The sequence below is a fragment of the Tachypleus tridentatus genome, chromosome 11 (assembly GCF_004210375.1).
Source record: "Tachypleus tridentatus isolate NWPU-2018 chromosome 11, ASM421037v1, whole genome shotgun sequence".
Classification (NCBI taxonomy): Eukaryota; Metazoa; Arthropoda; class Merostomata; order Xiphosura; family Limulidae; genus Tachypleus; species Tachypleus tridentatus.
The window spans coordinates 11322516-11335061 of NC_134835.1; positions in this window are offsets into that span (position 1 = coordinate 11322516).

The following is a 12546-nucleotide window of genomic DNA, read 5'->3' on the forward strand; positions in this document are numbered from 1 at the left end:
GTTGAAATATCCACAAGAAGGAGGGTAATTATTAATATCGTCTAGAGGAAAGAAAATTCGAAATTTTTTATCAATAGGTCAGTCACTTCCTCATTTATTACAAGTCTGTTTTGTTATTTTTATGTTTGTGTATTGCTGTATGTAATAAAGGCTTTCGATATTTTCAGTGTTTACAAAACGAAAATATGCTTAATAAAGTCTGAAACTTTAACCTAATTCAGAGTGTTTTTCACTGATTAATAAATCATTGTTTTTTAATACATATTTGTAAGAGGAACACGAATATTGATTATGTTACATACTTTTCTTTCGTGAAAAACAGAACAAAAATAGAAAAGTTTTAGTGAAAGATGTTATTGTATTTAAGGGAAAACGTATTTCAGATAATATAATTTAGAAGTGAAAATTTTCTCTCTTTTCGAAATATAAAAGAAAAACTTAATTCATGCAATTTATATGTTTGAATTTCGCCCAAAGCTACACGAGGGCTATCTATTCTAGTTGTTCTTAATTTAGCAGGCCCGGCATGGCCTAGCGCGTAAGGCGTGCGACTCGTAATCCGAGGGTCGCGGGTTCGCGCCCGCGTCGCGCTAAACATGCTCGCCCTCCCAGCCGTGGGGGTGTATAATGTGACGGTCAATCCCACTATTCGTTGGTAAAAGAGTAGCCCAAGAGTTGGCGGTGGGTGGTGATGACTAGCTGCCTTTCCTCTAGTCTTACACTGCTAAATTAGGGACGGCTAGCACAGATAGCCCTCGAGTAGCTTTGTGCGAAATTCCCAAACAAACCAATACTTAATTTAGTAGTGTAAGACTAGAGGGAAGTCAGCTTGTTGTTATCATCCACCGCCAACTCTTGAGCTACTCTTTTACCAACGAATAGGGGGATTGGCCGTACATTATAACATCCCCACGGCTGAAAGGGCGAGCATGTTTGGTGCGACCAGGATTCGAACTCGCGACCCTCGGATTACGAATCGTACGCCTTAACGCACTTGGCCCGCAATTTATTCGCAGTTAGGAAATAACTTGAACTATTTGCATAATTTTATTATTTCGAAACTTTCACACGTCTAGTCATACATTTCTAACAGAATTTATGTAAAAAATTTAATTTTTTCACATATAAATTGTTGTTGTTTTGAATTGAGCATAAAGCTGCAGAATAGGCTATCTTTGATATGCCTACCATTGGTATCGAAACCCGGTTTTTAGCGTCGAAAGTCCGCAGACATACCGCAGAGCCATTGGGGGTCAACATATATATAATATAGCTACAGAAATTCACGAATTTACTCGAAAATTAAACAGTAGAAAAACGAATAGTGTAACTGTATGAAATGCAGTATATTCTGTAATTAACTGGAAATATAACGAAGACTAAACCCCAACATGTGACTAAAAGCTGTTTGAGAATGTTCTCAGAGGCCTAATTGATCAATCAAGTGTTTCATGTCAGTCAATGCACACACGCCTGTGTGCGACAGTTTCCACCCCTCGGAATGACAATTGCGTACTTCCGGGTATGAGAACCCACGCTAGAGTTATTAGGACTCACGCTACACTTTCCAGTGTCCTCCAGTAACAGTGAATTTCTAAAGCATCTTTTGTGTTTCACAACTACGAAATTTTAAGCTGGAACAACGATTTCCTCTCAGGGAAATACTTAAAACATCCAATAAGAATCGAAATAAAACTGTCATTGTTCATATCACGTGGAAAAACCACGGTTCTCGTATGGTCACCAAAGCTGAACTACGTTGGTCCCGGTTAGTAATAGAGAGGGTGTCCACCTGGGAATACCGGGTGATGATTACATTTTTTTCTTTCTTCATCACACCTTTAAATTGGTGTGTCTCGCAAAGAGCTGATCGATACCTCTCACTTTTACACAGGTTCTGAGAGAAGAGATAAAATAACCTTCCGGAAAGAAAATGGTGAGCTCAAGAGAAGTGATTTAATAGTGTTGTGCCCATAATGGTAAACTCTTGGAAAAAGAATGTTTTTTTATAGGAAATAATATACTTTTCCATTAGCTATAGATACAAAATCCGTGCAAGTAACGAACGAAAATCAACAAGTCAGTTTATTAAACACGCTTCCAAAACGTATTCTAGACCAGAGGCTCTAGCGAACAAAACGGAATTGAAACTATCATTTCCTGCGATCGTCAAGAAAAGTTATTGTTTACCTTGTTGCGGTAATAATTATTCACATGTGGATAATTTTGTATTTGAAAAGTACATTGAAGGTATTCTTCTAATAGTTCCGATTGTTACGTGCTACTATTTGGTGTTTCGTTACCTTTGACCGGTGTTGTGTAGGATTTTCATATTTTTTTGTTTTGTGTGAGTCTTCGTTCTAGGTACTGCAATAAATATCCCAATTTTGTTGTTTTATTGTTTATATTTTATTTCTAATTTTGTTTCCTAGTGCATTTACCTGTGGTCTCAGAGACGTATCTCTTGTGTTTATGTTTCGTCAACTTCATCTGAGTCTGTGTTTGATCATATCTTCTATGATTTTGTGTGTACTTTTGTGTGATTTTGTTGTTTTTGGATAAATATTTCTACTGCTTTAATGATACATTCAGTTATTGCTTGGTAATACACATCTATGTCTTGTGATCTCAAAGCTGATAATAATTTATATAGTTTTGTTTATTGCTGTTGCTGGTCTGCTAATAATGGTTAAGTTTTATTTGACGTTTTGGTTTACTCTGGTGGTGCGGAATCGAAATTACAGCACGAAGTAAAAAGGTGTCTGTGTTTGTCCTGTCTAACATGAAATTATATACATTTTAAACTTGAATCAGAGAAGGATATGCGTAGATCTAATATGTCTTCGTAATTTGTGCGTATACACCAGTGAGTTCGATCAACTCAATTAAAAGTGCTAATTCTGTATTTTTGAGGATTCGTACCAAACGAGGCCTGGCATGGCCAAGCGCGTAAGGCGTGCGACTCGTAATCTGAGGGTCGCGGGTTCGAGCCCGCGTCGCGCTAAACACGCTCGACCTCCCAGCCGTGGGGGTGTATAAAGTGACGGTCAATCCCACTATTCGTTGGCAAAAGAGTAGCCCAAGAGTTGGCGGTGGGTGGTGATGACTAGCTGCCTTCCCTCTAGTCTTACACTACTAAATTAGGGACGGCGAGCACAGATAGCCCTCGAGTAGCTTTGTGCGAAATCCCAAAACAAACAAACAAACAAAACAATCGTACCAAACGAGATCCATTTGGTAATGTTCTTCGACATCCAGGATTTGTGTGTTTAGAATTGAGATCCCCTATCACAATATACTTTGTGTTATTGTTTAACAATTGTGTGTCTAAGATTCTACTGGATTGACAACACATTCCTGCAATTGTAATTTTGGAGTTATTTGTTATAGGAACATCTATGCATTCGTTTAAGAAAGAAACTTAGGAATTCCCTAACCAACCTCTTCCCAAGCCACTTTTCAATTTACAAACCGACATAGTTGTTGAACCTGATGGAAGGTATCTCGCTTACTTAAATATCTTACTGTGTCCGCATTGCAGCTTGATTGTCCAATCATGTGACGCCTTGTGGTTTTAAGCGATTTTTATTGGAATTTTAGAAAACAAAATCTAAGTTAGGAAGATATTATTATTTTACATTATATTTCCTTTAGTTTTAAATTTAGTCCATACAGAATTGTTGGACAATTATCTTAGTTACTTATTTGTATGGCTAGATGGTTGAGGAACTCGACTCGTAATACGAGGGTCGCAGGTTTGAATCCCCGTCAAACCAAACATGCTCTCTCCTTCAACCGTGGGGGCGCCATAATGAGACGGTCAATCACACTATTAGTTGGTGAAAAGTAACCTAAGAGTTGGCTGTAGGTGGTGATGACTAGCTGCCTTCCGTCAAGACTTAATGTCCAAAATTAGTGACGGCTAGCGCAGATAGTCCTTGTGTAGCTTTGTGAGAATTTTAAACCAAACCAAACAAGTTTATCTGCTTTATCATAATAAAGCACTTATTTATCAAAAGATATCGGAACAAACAAGTTCTCATTTTATCAGTTAACTGTGTTTTTCAAATTACGTTTGCATATACGTGTGATTTATATTTTATGATCAGAGTCTGATTTAATGTGGCGGAAGAGCCTAGGATAATTTTGATATGACGAGATATTCGTTTTTCTGACGAATAGGCGTTTTTTTTTAGTTGTAATCTAGGGATATAACAAAGTAGACTTAGGCTTGAATGTCTGTTGTAATATGATTGAGTTGAAATAATAAAAATAAATCTCAGTTACTCGTATGATAAGCGATTGAACGCGCTATCGACCAAAGTTTCGAAATCAAAAATAGTCTCTAGAACAGTTAGTGTTTGTTGGTTTGAAAGCCACTTGTCAAACGAAAATTCAGATGCATTAGGGAATGTCGTGTGGTTTCTCATTTCAGAGAAGATCTGAGTCGACCGATAAGTCAAACGTACATACAGCAAATAACTTTTTTTTTGCAATTTCAGAATTGATAAATGTGCTCACATATTTTATTTCGATAGGCAAAACCTAGCGTCTTATCTGGCCATGTTTCATTTGTATAATGGTGCTCTTAATACGGTTATAAACTGTGTTATATGAAACGTTAAAAAAAATTATGTTCGAGATGAGTATTGTCCCAATCTATAGACAACTAATAATTATCAAATTCGTTACAGTTTGTAATAAGTGTAAAAAAAGAAAGTACAGCTATATTAACATGAACTTATTTAGTTGAAGGGGAACATTTTACAGTTTTAAAATAAGTTCAAAATGTATTGAATCGAAAAAATTAATGTAAGTTTATAATTTAATCCAAGAAACATATCTTTGTAATACGAAATAGAAAATTAAATTACTGTTTGAGGAGTACGTCCTGCACTTTAAAATTTTCTGTCAGATTTCATAGTTCACCAGCAGTATGTTCCACATAGTTAGAGTAATGGACATCTTTATAGGTGTAAAGAAATTTTTCATAACAGGAGGATGACTCCTGCAAGATTAATTACATTATTTATAAGGTTGTTTAACATTATTTTGTTTGTGTATCATTTATTACTGGGGTCCTTGGATCCCAAAAAGTCATCCCGTCTAGGACATGAATAGTTTAATTAAAAAGTCTGGGGGTTATATAGTTAATTATAGCTTCACTACATTAATTTGTAACTTCTTGGGAAATTAATAGAATATTAGCATTCTAGTTACTTACACAACAAAGACAAATTACACCATTGTTGAAAGAACTGTTACATTTTTCTGTCTATATGTAACATTTATTTATTAACTTGCCTCCAAGTGGCTCAGCGGTATGTCTGTGGACTTACAACGCTAAAAATCAGGCTTCGATACCCGTGGTGGGCAGAACACAGATACCCCATTGTGTATCTTTGTGCTTAATTCAAAACAACAATTTCATTAACTTACTTTGTTGTATTTGTAATACAATAATGAATCTATTAACAACCGGAATTAGGCCAATTGTAACGATAACATAAAATATATCTCTTTCATTAGTAGTCCAACTGAAAATACTTTATCTGATTCTTAATGATAGGACTATCCTGAAATATCCTATTTTGTTAATAGACATAAGACATTGTAAATTTTTCACTACGGAGCAAATTTTAAATCAAAGCTCGAGCGTCTTGCAAACTAAATAATTAATTAATTTAAACATTATACTCGAGAATGAACGTATGCATATAATTTTTTAGAAATACGCTGTTTTTAGTTCAACAGCTAAAATTAAAAGTAACATGTTTATTTATATTTTTAACTTGGTTCATGAAAAATGAAAGTGTAAAAATAATTTACTGTTCTGAACTAAACTTGTGAGCTACCAGTAGAAAAGTAAAGAGCATAATTTTGTTATGTATCAATGAAAGTAAAACTTAGCATTAATGAATTATTTTGTATGTTAATTCATCAGCTAAAAAAAAAAATACGTAATTATTGAAAACCTTTCTTTGTGACAACTTCCTCTTGCTATTGGTTTGAGTGTATATTTTTATTGCATTTTATTACATTATAAATTGTAATAGTATTATGGCTATAGTTGATAACCATTCTGTACGTTCTGATTAGGAAAACAAAATATAACGTATTTTACATTATAATATTACAGGTTATTCATGCGTCAGTTCTGACCTGATGGTTTTGTAGACGTTCTACGAATCGTTCTTGGAAACAAGTTCTACTGGGTTTTCTAGTGCCATCACCTTCCTGGTGTCAGAGTCGAGTACTATGAATTGGAATTCTGACCACAACGTTTCGAACGATAACGTGCAATTTTAATAAATCAAAGCTTCAGCAACAAAATTTCAATAATGTTTCGCTGCGTTCCATTTCAAAATTAAGTTTTTCTCGCAATATAAATTTGAAAAATTAGTTTGAAGAAAGTAGTTCTACAAAAGACCCAGTAGTTTATCAAAGAGTGTCATTCTTAGATTAATATGTGTATCACGAAACAGATTTTCGGTTTTAACAATTCTTCAATTTAAACATTTCTTAAAATATAGTGTTTTTACGTTGTATTAAGAGTACGTGACGAATGTAAATACATTTGACAACTCTGAACTATCTTAGAGACATACCGTCTTGAAAAATAGGAAATTCTTGTAGTAAACAGAATAAATTTAAGTGGAATGTTTTAATCTGTTTAAACATTCGCTATTCTAAGTTGTTCTATAGAATAATTAAATGAAATTATCCCTAGTCATGGGTAAGGTAAAACTTCATTTCTGGCCTACTTTTACTCGCTGTTTCATAAAGTATTATCGGCTACAAAGAGTTAAAAGCACGCGCTGGCAAAGGTCTAGTAGTTTTGTATGTGGCTGATAACGTTCTGCTCAGTTAGAACTGCTTCTGACAGTCAGTATTCCATGTAGCATCCTTACGTAATGCACTTCTTTCCGCTTCATGATGTGCATTATTTTTAAGTGTTTTTTTTTTCTTTAGAAATTAAATTTGATTTGAACATTCTTTTATGAGAAAACTAAACAAACACAAACATAATCTATGTTGTACTACTAATAAAAGACAGTTTTTTTAAAAAGACTAATATTAAACAGTTTTCGAGCTATGCTTTAAAATAATCAATAAAGAAAATATTAATCGTTTAAGGTTAAGACCGAGTCCATTACATAATATAAAATTAGACTTTTAACAACCCTAAATTTATACCGATGATGACCCAAATGTTAACTAGAAACGTGAAAATGTGTTGCAAGCTCTTTTATTTATATGAATTTTTCAATGCACAAGTATTTACAGGGAATCTTTAATGGTTATTTTGGAATTTGTCGAAATTATAGCGAAAACAATATGACTGTGCGCCTGTTATTTGCTGTAAATATATATTCCTTTTCTTAAAGTAAATTTATATAGCTAGTCAGTTGATATATTTTCTCAATCTACTCATCGAATCCTATGTATATCTTTCTTGTTTTATATTAAAGAACGACTTCAACAGATGTGTGGCTGTTAATATCCATTAAAATGATTAAATGTTCCATTTATAACTACTGTAATTTGAACTTTCGACAATTTTTATTTGCAAAGTTTCAAAAGGCCAAGAGTACAACAAGATGTTGTGTCTGTTAGTTTTAGTTTCATCTTTCTATTCACCTTAATTTGTTTAAAAAATCAAGTTGTAACTGTGACTATTGGAAGAAGAAACAAATTCCAAAACTAAGATCAGTAGTTCAGTTTCCATTCGAATATCTAATGTTGAAATATCCACAAGAAGGAGGGTAATTATTAATATCGTCTAGAGGAAAGAAAATTCGATCTTTGTTATCAATAGGTCAGTCACTTCCTCATTTATTACAAGTCTGTTTTGTTATTTTTAACTTTGTGTATTGCTGTATGTAATAAAGGCTTTCGATATTTTCAGTGTTTAGAAAAGAAAAATATGCTTAATAAAGTCTAAAGCATTAACCTAATTCAGAGTGTTTTTCACTGATTAATAAATCATTGTTTTTTAATACATATTTTTGAGAGGAACACGAATATTGATCATGTTACATACTTTTCTTTCGAGAAAAACAGAACAAAAGTAGAAAAGTTATAAGTGAAAGATGTTATTGTATTTAAGGGAAAACGTATTTCTGATAATATAATTTACAAGTGAAAATTTTCTCTCTTTCGAAATATAAAAGAAAAACTTAATTCATGCAATTTATATGTTTGAATTTCGCCCAAAGCTACACGAGGGCTACCTGTTCTAGTTGTTCCTAATTTAGTAGTGTAAGAGTAGAGGGAAGTCAGCTAGTCGTTATCATCCACCGCCAACTCTTGAGCTACTCTTTTACCAACGAATAGGGGGATTGGCCATCACATTATAACATCCCCACGGCTGAAAGGGCGAGCATGTTTGGTGCGACCAGGTTTCGAACTCGCGACCCTCGGATTACGAATCGTACGCCTTAACGCACTTGGCCCGCAATTTATTTGCAGTTAAGAAATAACTTGAACTATTTGCATAATTTCATCATTTTGAAAATTTTACACGTCTAGTCATACATTTCTAACAGAATTTACGTAAACATTTCAAGTTTTTCATATATAAATTGTTGTTGTTTTGAATTAAGCATAAAGCTACAAAATAGGCTATCTTTGATATGCCTACCATTGGTATCGAAACCCGGTTTTTTAGCGTCGAAAGTCCACAGACATACCGCAGAGCCATTGGGGGTCCACATATATATAATACAGCTACAGAAATTCACGAATTAACTCGAAAATTAAACAGGAGAAAAACGAATAGTGTAACTGTATGAAATGCAGTATATTCTGTAATTAACTGGAAATATAACGAAGACTAAACCCCAACATGTGACTAAAAGCCGTTTGAGAAAGTTCTCAGAGGCCTAATTGATCAATTAAGTGTTGCATGTCAGTCAATGCACACACGCCTGTGTGCGAAAGTGTTCACCCCTCGAAATGACAATTGCGTACTTCCGGGTATGAGAACCCACACTAGAGTTATTAGGACTCACGCTACACTTTCCAGTGTCCTCCAGTAACAGTGAATTTCTAAAGCATCTTTTGTGTTTCACAACTACGAAATTTTAAGCTGGAACAACGATTTCCTCTCAGGGAAATACTTAAAACATCCAAAAGAAACGAAATAAAAGTGTCATCGTTCATATCACGTGGAAAACCACGGTTCTCGTATGGTCACCGAAATTGAGCTACGTCGGGCCCGGTTAGTAGTTGGGAGGGGGGGAATACCGGGTGATGATTACATTTTTTCCTTTCTTCATCACACCTTTAAATTGGTGTGTCTCGCAAAGAGCTGATCGATACCTTTCACTTTACACAGGTTCTGAGAGAAGAGATAAAATAACCTTCCGGAAAGAAAGTGGTGAGCTCAAGAGAAGTGTTTTAATAGTGTTGTGCCCATAATGGTAAACTCTTGGGAAAAGAATGTTTTTTTATAGGAAATAATATACTTTTCCATTAGCTATAGATACAAAATCCGTGCAAGTAACGAACGAAAATCAACAAGTCAGTTTATTAAACACGCTTCCAAAACGTATTCTAGACCAGAGGCTTTAGCGAACAAAACGGAATTGAAACTATCATTTCCTGCGATCGTCAAGATAATTTATTGTTCACCTTGTTGCGGTAATAATTATTCACATGTGGATAATTTTGTATTTGAAAAGTACTTTGAAGGTATTCTTCTAATAGTTTCGATTGTTACGTGCTACTATTTGGTGTTTCGTTTCCTTGGACCAGTGTTGTGTAGGATTTTCATATTTTTTTGTTTTGTGTGAGTCTTCGTTCAAGGTACTGCAATAAATATCCCAATTTTGTTGTTTTATTGTTTATATTTTATTTCTAATTTTGTTTCCTAGTGCATTTACCTGTGGTCTCAGAGACGTATCTCTTGTGTTTATGTTTCGTCAACTTCATCTGAGTCTGAATTTGATCATATCTTTCATGATTTTGTTTAGTTTTTATGAGTTTACTTTTGTGTGATCGTGTTGTTTTGGGATAGCTATTTCTACTGCTGTAATGATACATTCAGTTATTGCTTGGTAATACACATGTATTGTGATCTCAAAGCTGGTAATGATTTATATAGTTTTGTTTTTTACTGTTGCTGGTCTGCTAATAATGGTTAAGTTTTATTTGACGTTTTGGTTTACTCTGGTTGGTGCGATATCGAACTTACACCACGTAGTAAAGTGGTGGCTGTCTGTGTCCTGTTCAACATCAAATTATATACATTTTAAACTTGAATTAGAGAATTATATATCTAGATCTAATATTTCTTCGTAATTTGTGCGTGTGCACCAGTGAGTTCGATCAACTCAATTAAAAGTGCTAAGTTTGTATTTTTGAGGATTCGTAGTAAACGAGATCCACTTGGTAATGTTCTTCGACATCCAGGATTTGTGTGTTTAGAATTGAGGTCCCCTATCACAATATACTTTGTGTTATTGTTTAACAATTGTGTGTCTAAGATTCTACTGGATTGACAACACATTCCTGCAATTGTAATTTTGAAGTTATTTGTTATAGGAACATCTATGCATTCGTTTAAGAAAGAAACTTAGGATTTCCTTAACCAACCTCTATCCCAAGCCACTTTCAATTTAAAAAACCGACATAGTTGTTGAACCTGATGGAAGGTATCTCGCTTACTTAAATATCTTACTATGTCCGCATTGCAGCTTGATTGTCCAATCATGTGACGCCTTGTGGTTTTAAACATTTTTCAATGGAATTTTAGAAAACAAAATGTAATTTAAAAAGATATTATTATTTTACATTATATTTCCTTGAGTTTTAAATTTAGTCCATACAGAATTGTTGGACAATTATCTTAGTTACTTATTTGTATGGCTAGATGGTTGAGGAACTTGACTCGTAATACGAGGGTCGCAGGTTTGAATCCCCGTCAAACCAAACATGCTCTCTCCTTCAACCGTGGGGGCGCCATAATGAGACGGTCAATCACACTATTAGTTGGTGAAAAGTAACCTAAGAGTTGGCTGTAGGTGGTGATGACTAGCTGCCTTCCGTCAAGACTTAATGTCCAAAATTAGTGACGGCTAGCGCAGATAGTCCTTGTGTAGCTTTGTGAGAATTTTAAACCAAACCAAACAAGTTTATCTGCTTTATCATAATAAAGCACTTATTTATCAAAAGATATCGGAACAAACAAGTTCTCATTTTATCAGTTAACTGTGTTTTTCAAATTACGTTTGCATATACGTGTGATTTATATTTTATGATCAGAGTCTGATTTAATGTGGCGGAAGAGCCTAGGATAATTTTGATATGACGAGATATTCGCTTTTCTGACGAATAGGCGTTTTTTTTTAGTTGTAATCTAGGGATATAACAAAGTAGACTTAGGCTTGAAAGTCTGTTATAATATTATTGAGTTGAAATAATAAAAATAAATCTCAGTTACTTGTTTGATAAGCGATTGAACGCGCTATCGACCAGAGTTTCGAAATCGAAAATAGTCTCTAGAACAGTTAGTGTTTGTTGGTTTGAAAGCCACTTGTCAAACGAAAATTCAGATGCATTAAGGAATGTCGTGTGGTTTCTCATTTCAGAGAATATCTGAGTCGACCGATAAGTCAAACGTACATACAGCAAATAACTTTTTTTTTTTACAATTTCAGAATTGATAAATGTGCTCACATATTTTATTTCGATAGGCAAAACCTAGCGTCTTATCTGGCCATGTTTCATTTGTATAACGGTGCTCTTAATACGGTTATAAACTATGTTATATGAAACGTTAAAAAAAATTATGTTCGAGATGAGTATTGTCCCAATCTAGAGCTACATTAATATGAACTTATTTATTTGAAGGGGAACATTTTACAGTTTGAAAATAAGTTCCAAATTAATTGAATCGAAGAAATTAATGTAAGTTTATAATTTAATCCAAGAAACATATCTTTGTTCTACGAAATAGAAAATTAAATTACTGTTTGAGGAGTACGTCAAGCACTTTAAAATTTTCTGTTAGATTTCATAGTTCACCAGCAGTATGTTCCACATAGTTAGAGTAATGGACATCTTTATAGGTGTAAAGAAATTTCTCATAACAGGAGGATGACTCCTGCAAGATTAATTACATTATTTATAAGGTTGTTTAACATTATTTTGTTTATGTATCATTTATTACTGGGGTCCTTGGATCCCAAAAAGTGATCTCGTCTAGGACATGAATAGTTCAATTAAAAAGTCTGGGGGTTATATAGTTAATTATAGCTTCACTACATTAATTTGTAACTTCTTGGGAAATTAATAGAATATTAGCCTTCTAGTTACTTACACAACAAAGACAAATTACACCATTGTTGAAAGAACTGTGGTACATTTTTATGTCTAGATTTAACAGTTATTTATTAACTTGCCTCCAAGTGGCTCAGCGGTATGTCTGTGGACTTACAACGCTAAAAATCAGGCTTCGATACCCGTGGTGGGCAGAACACAGATACCCCATTGTGTATCTTTGTGCTTAATTCAAAACAACAATTTCATTAACTTACTTTG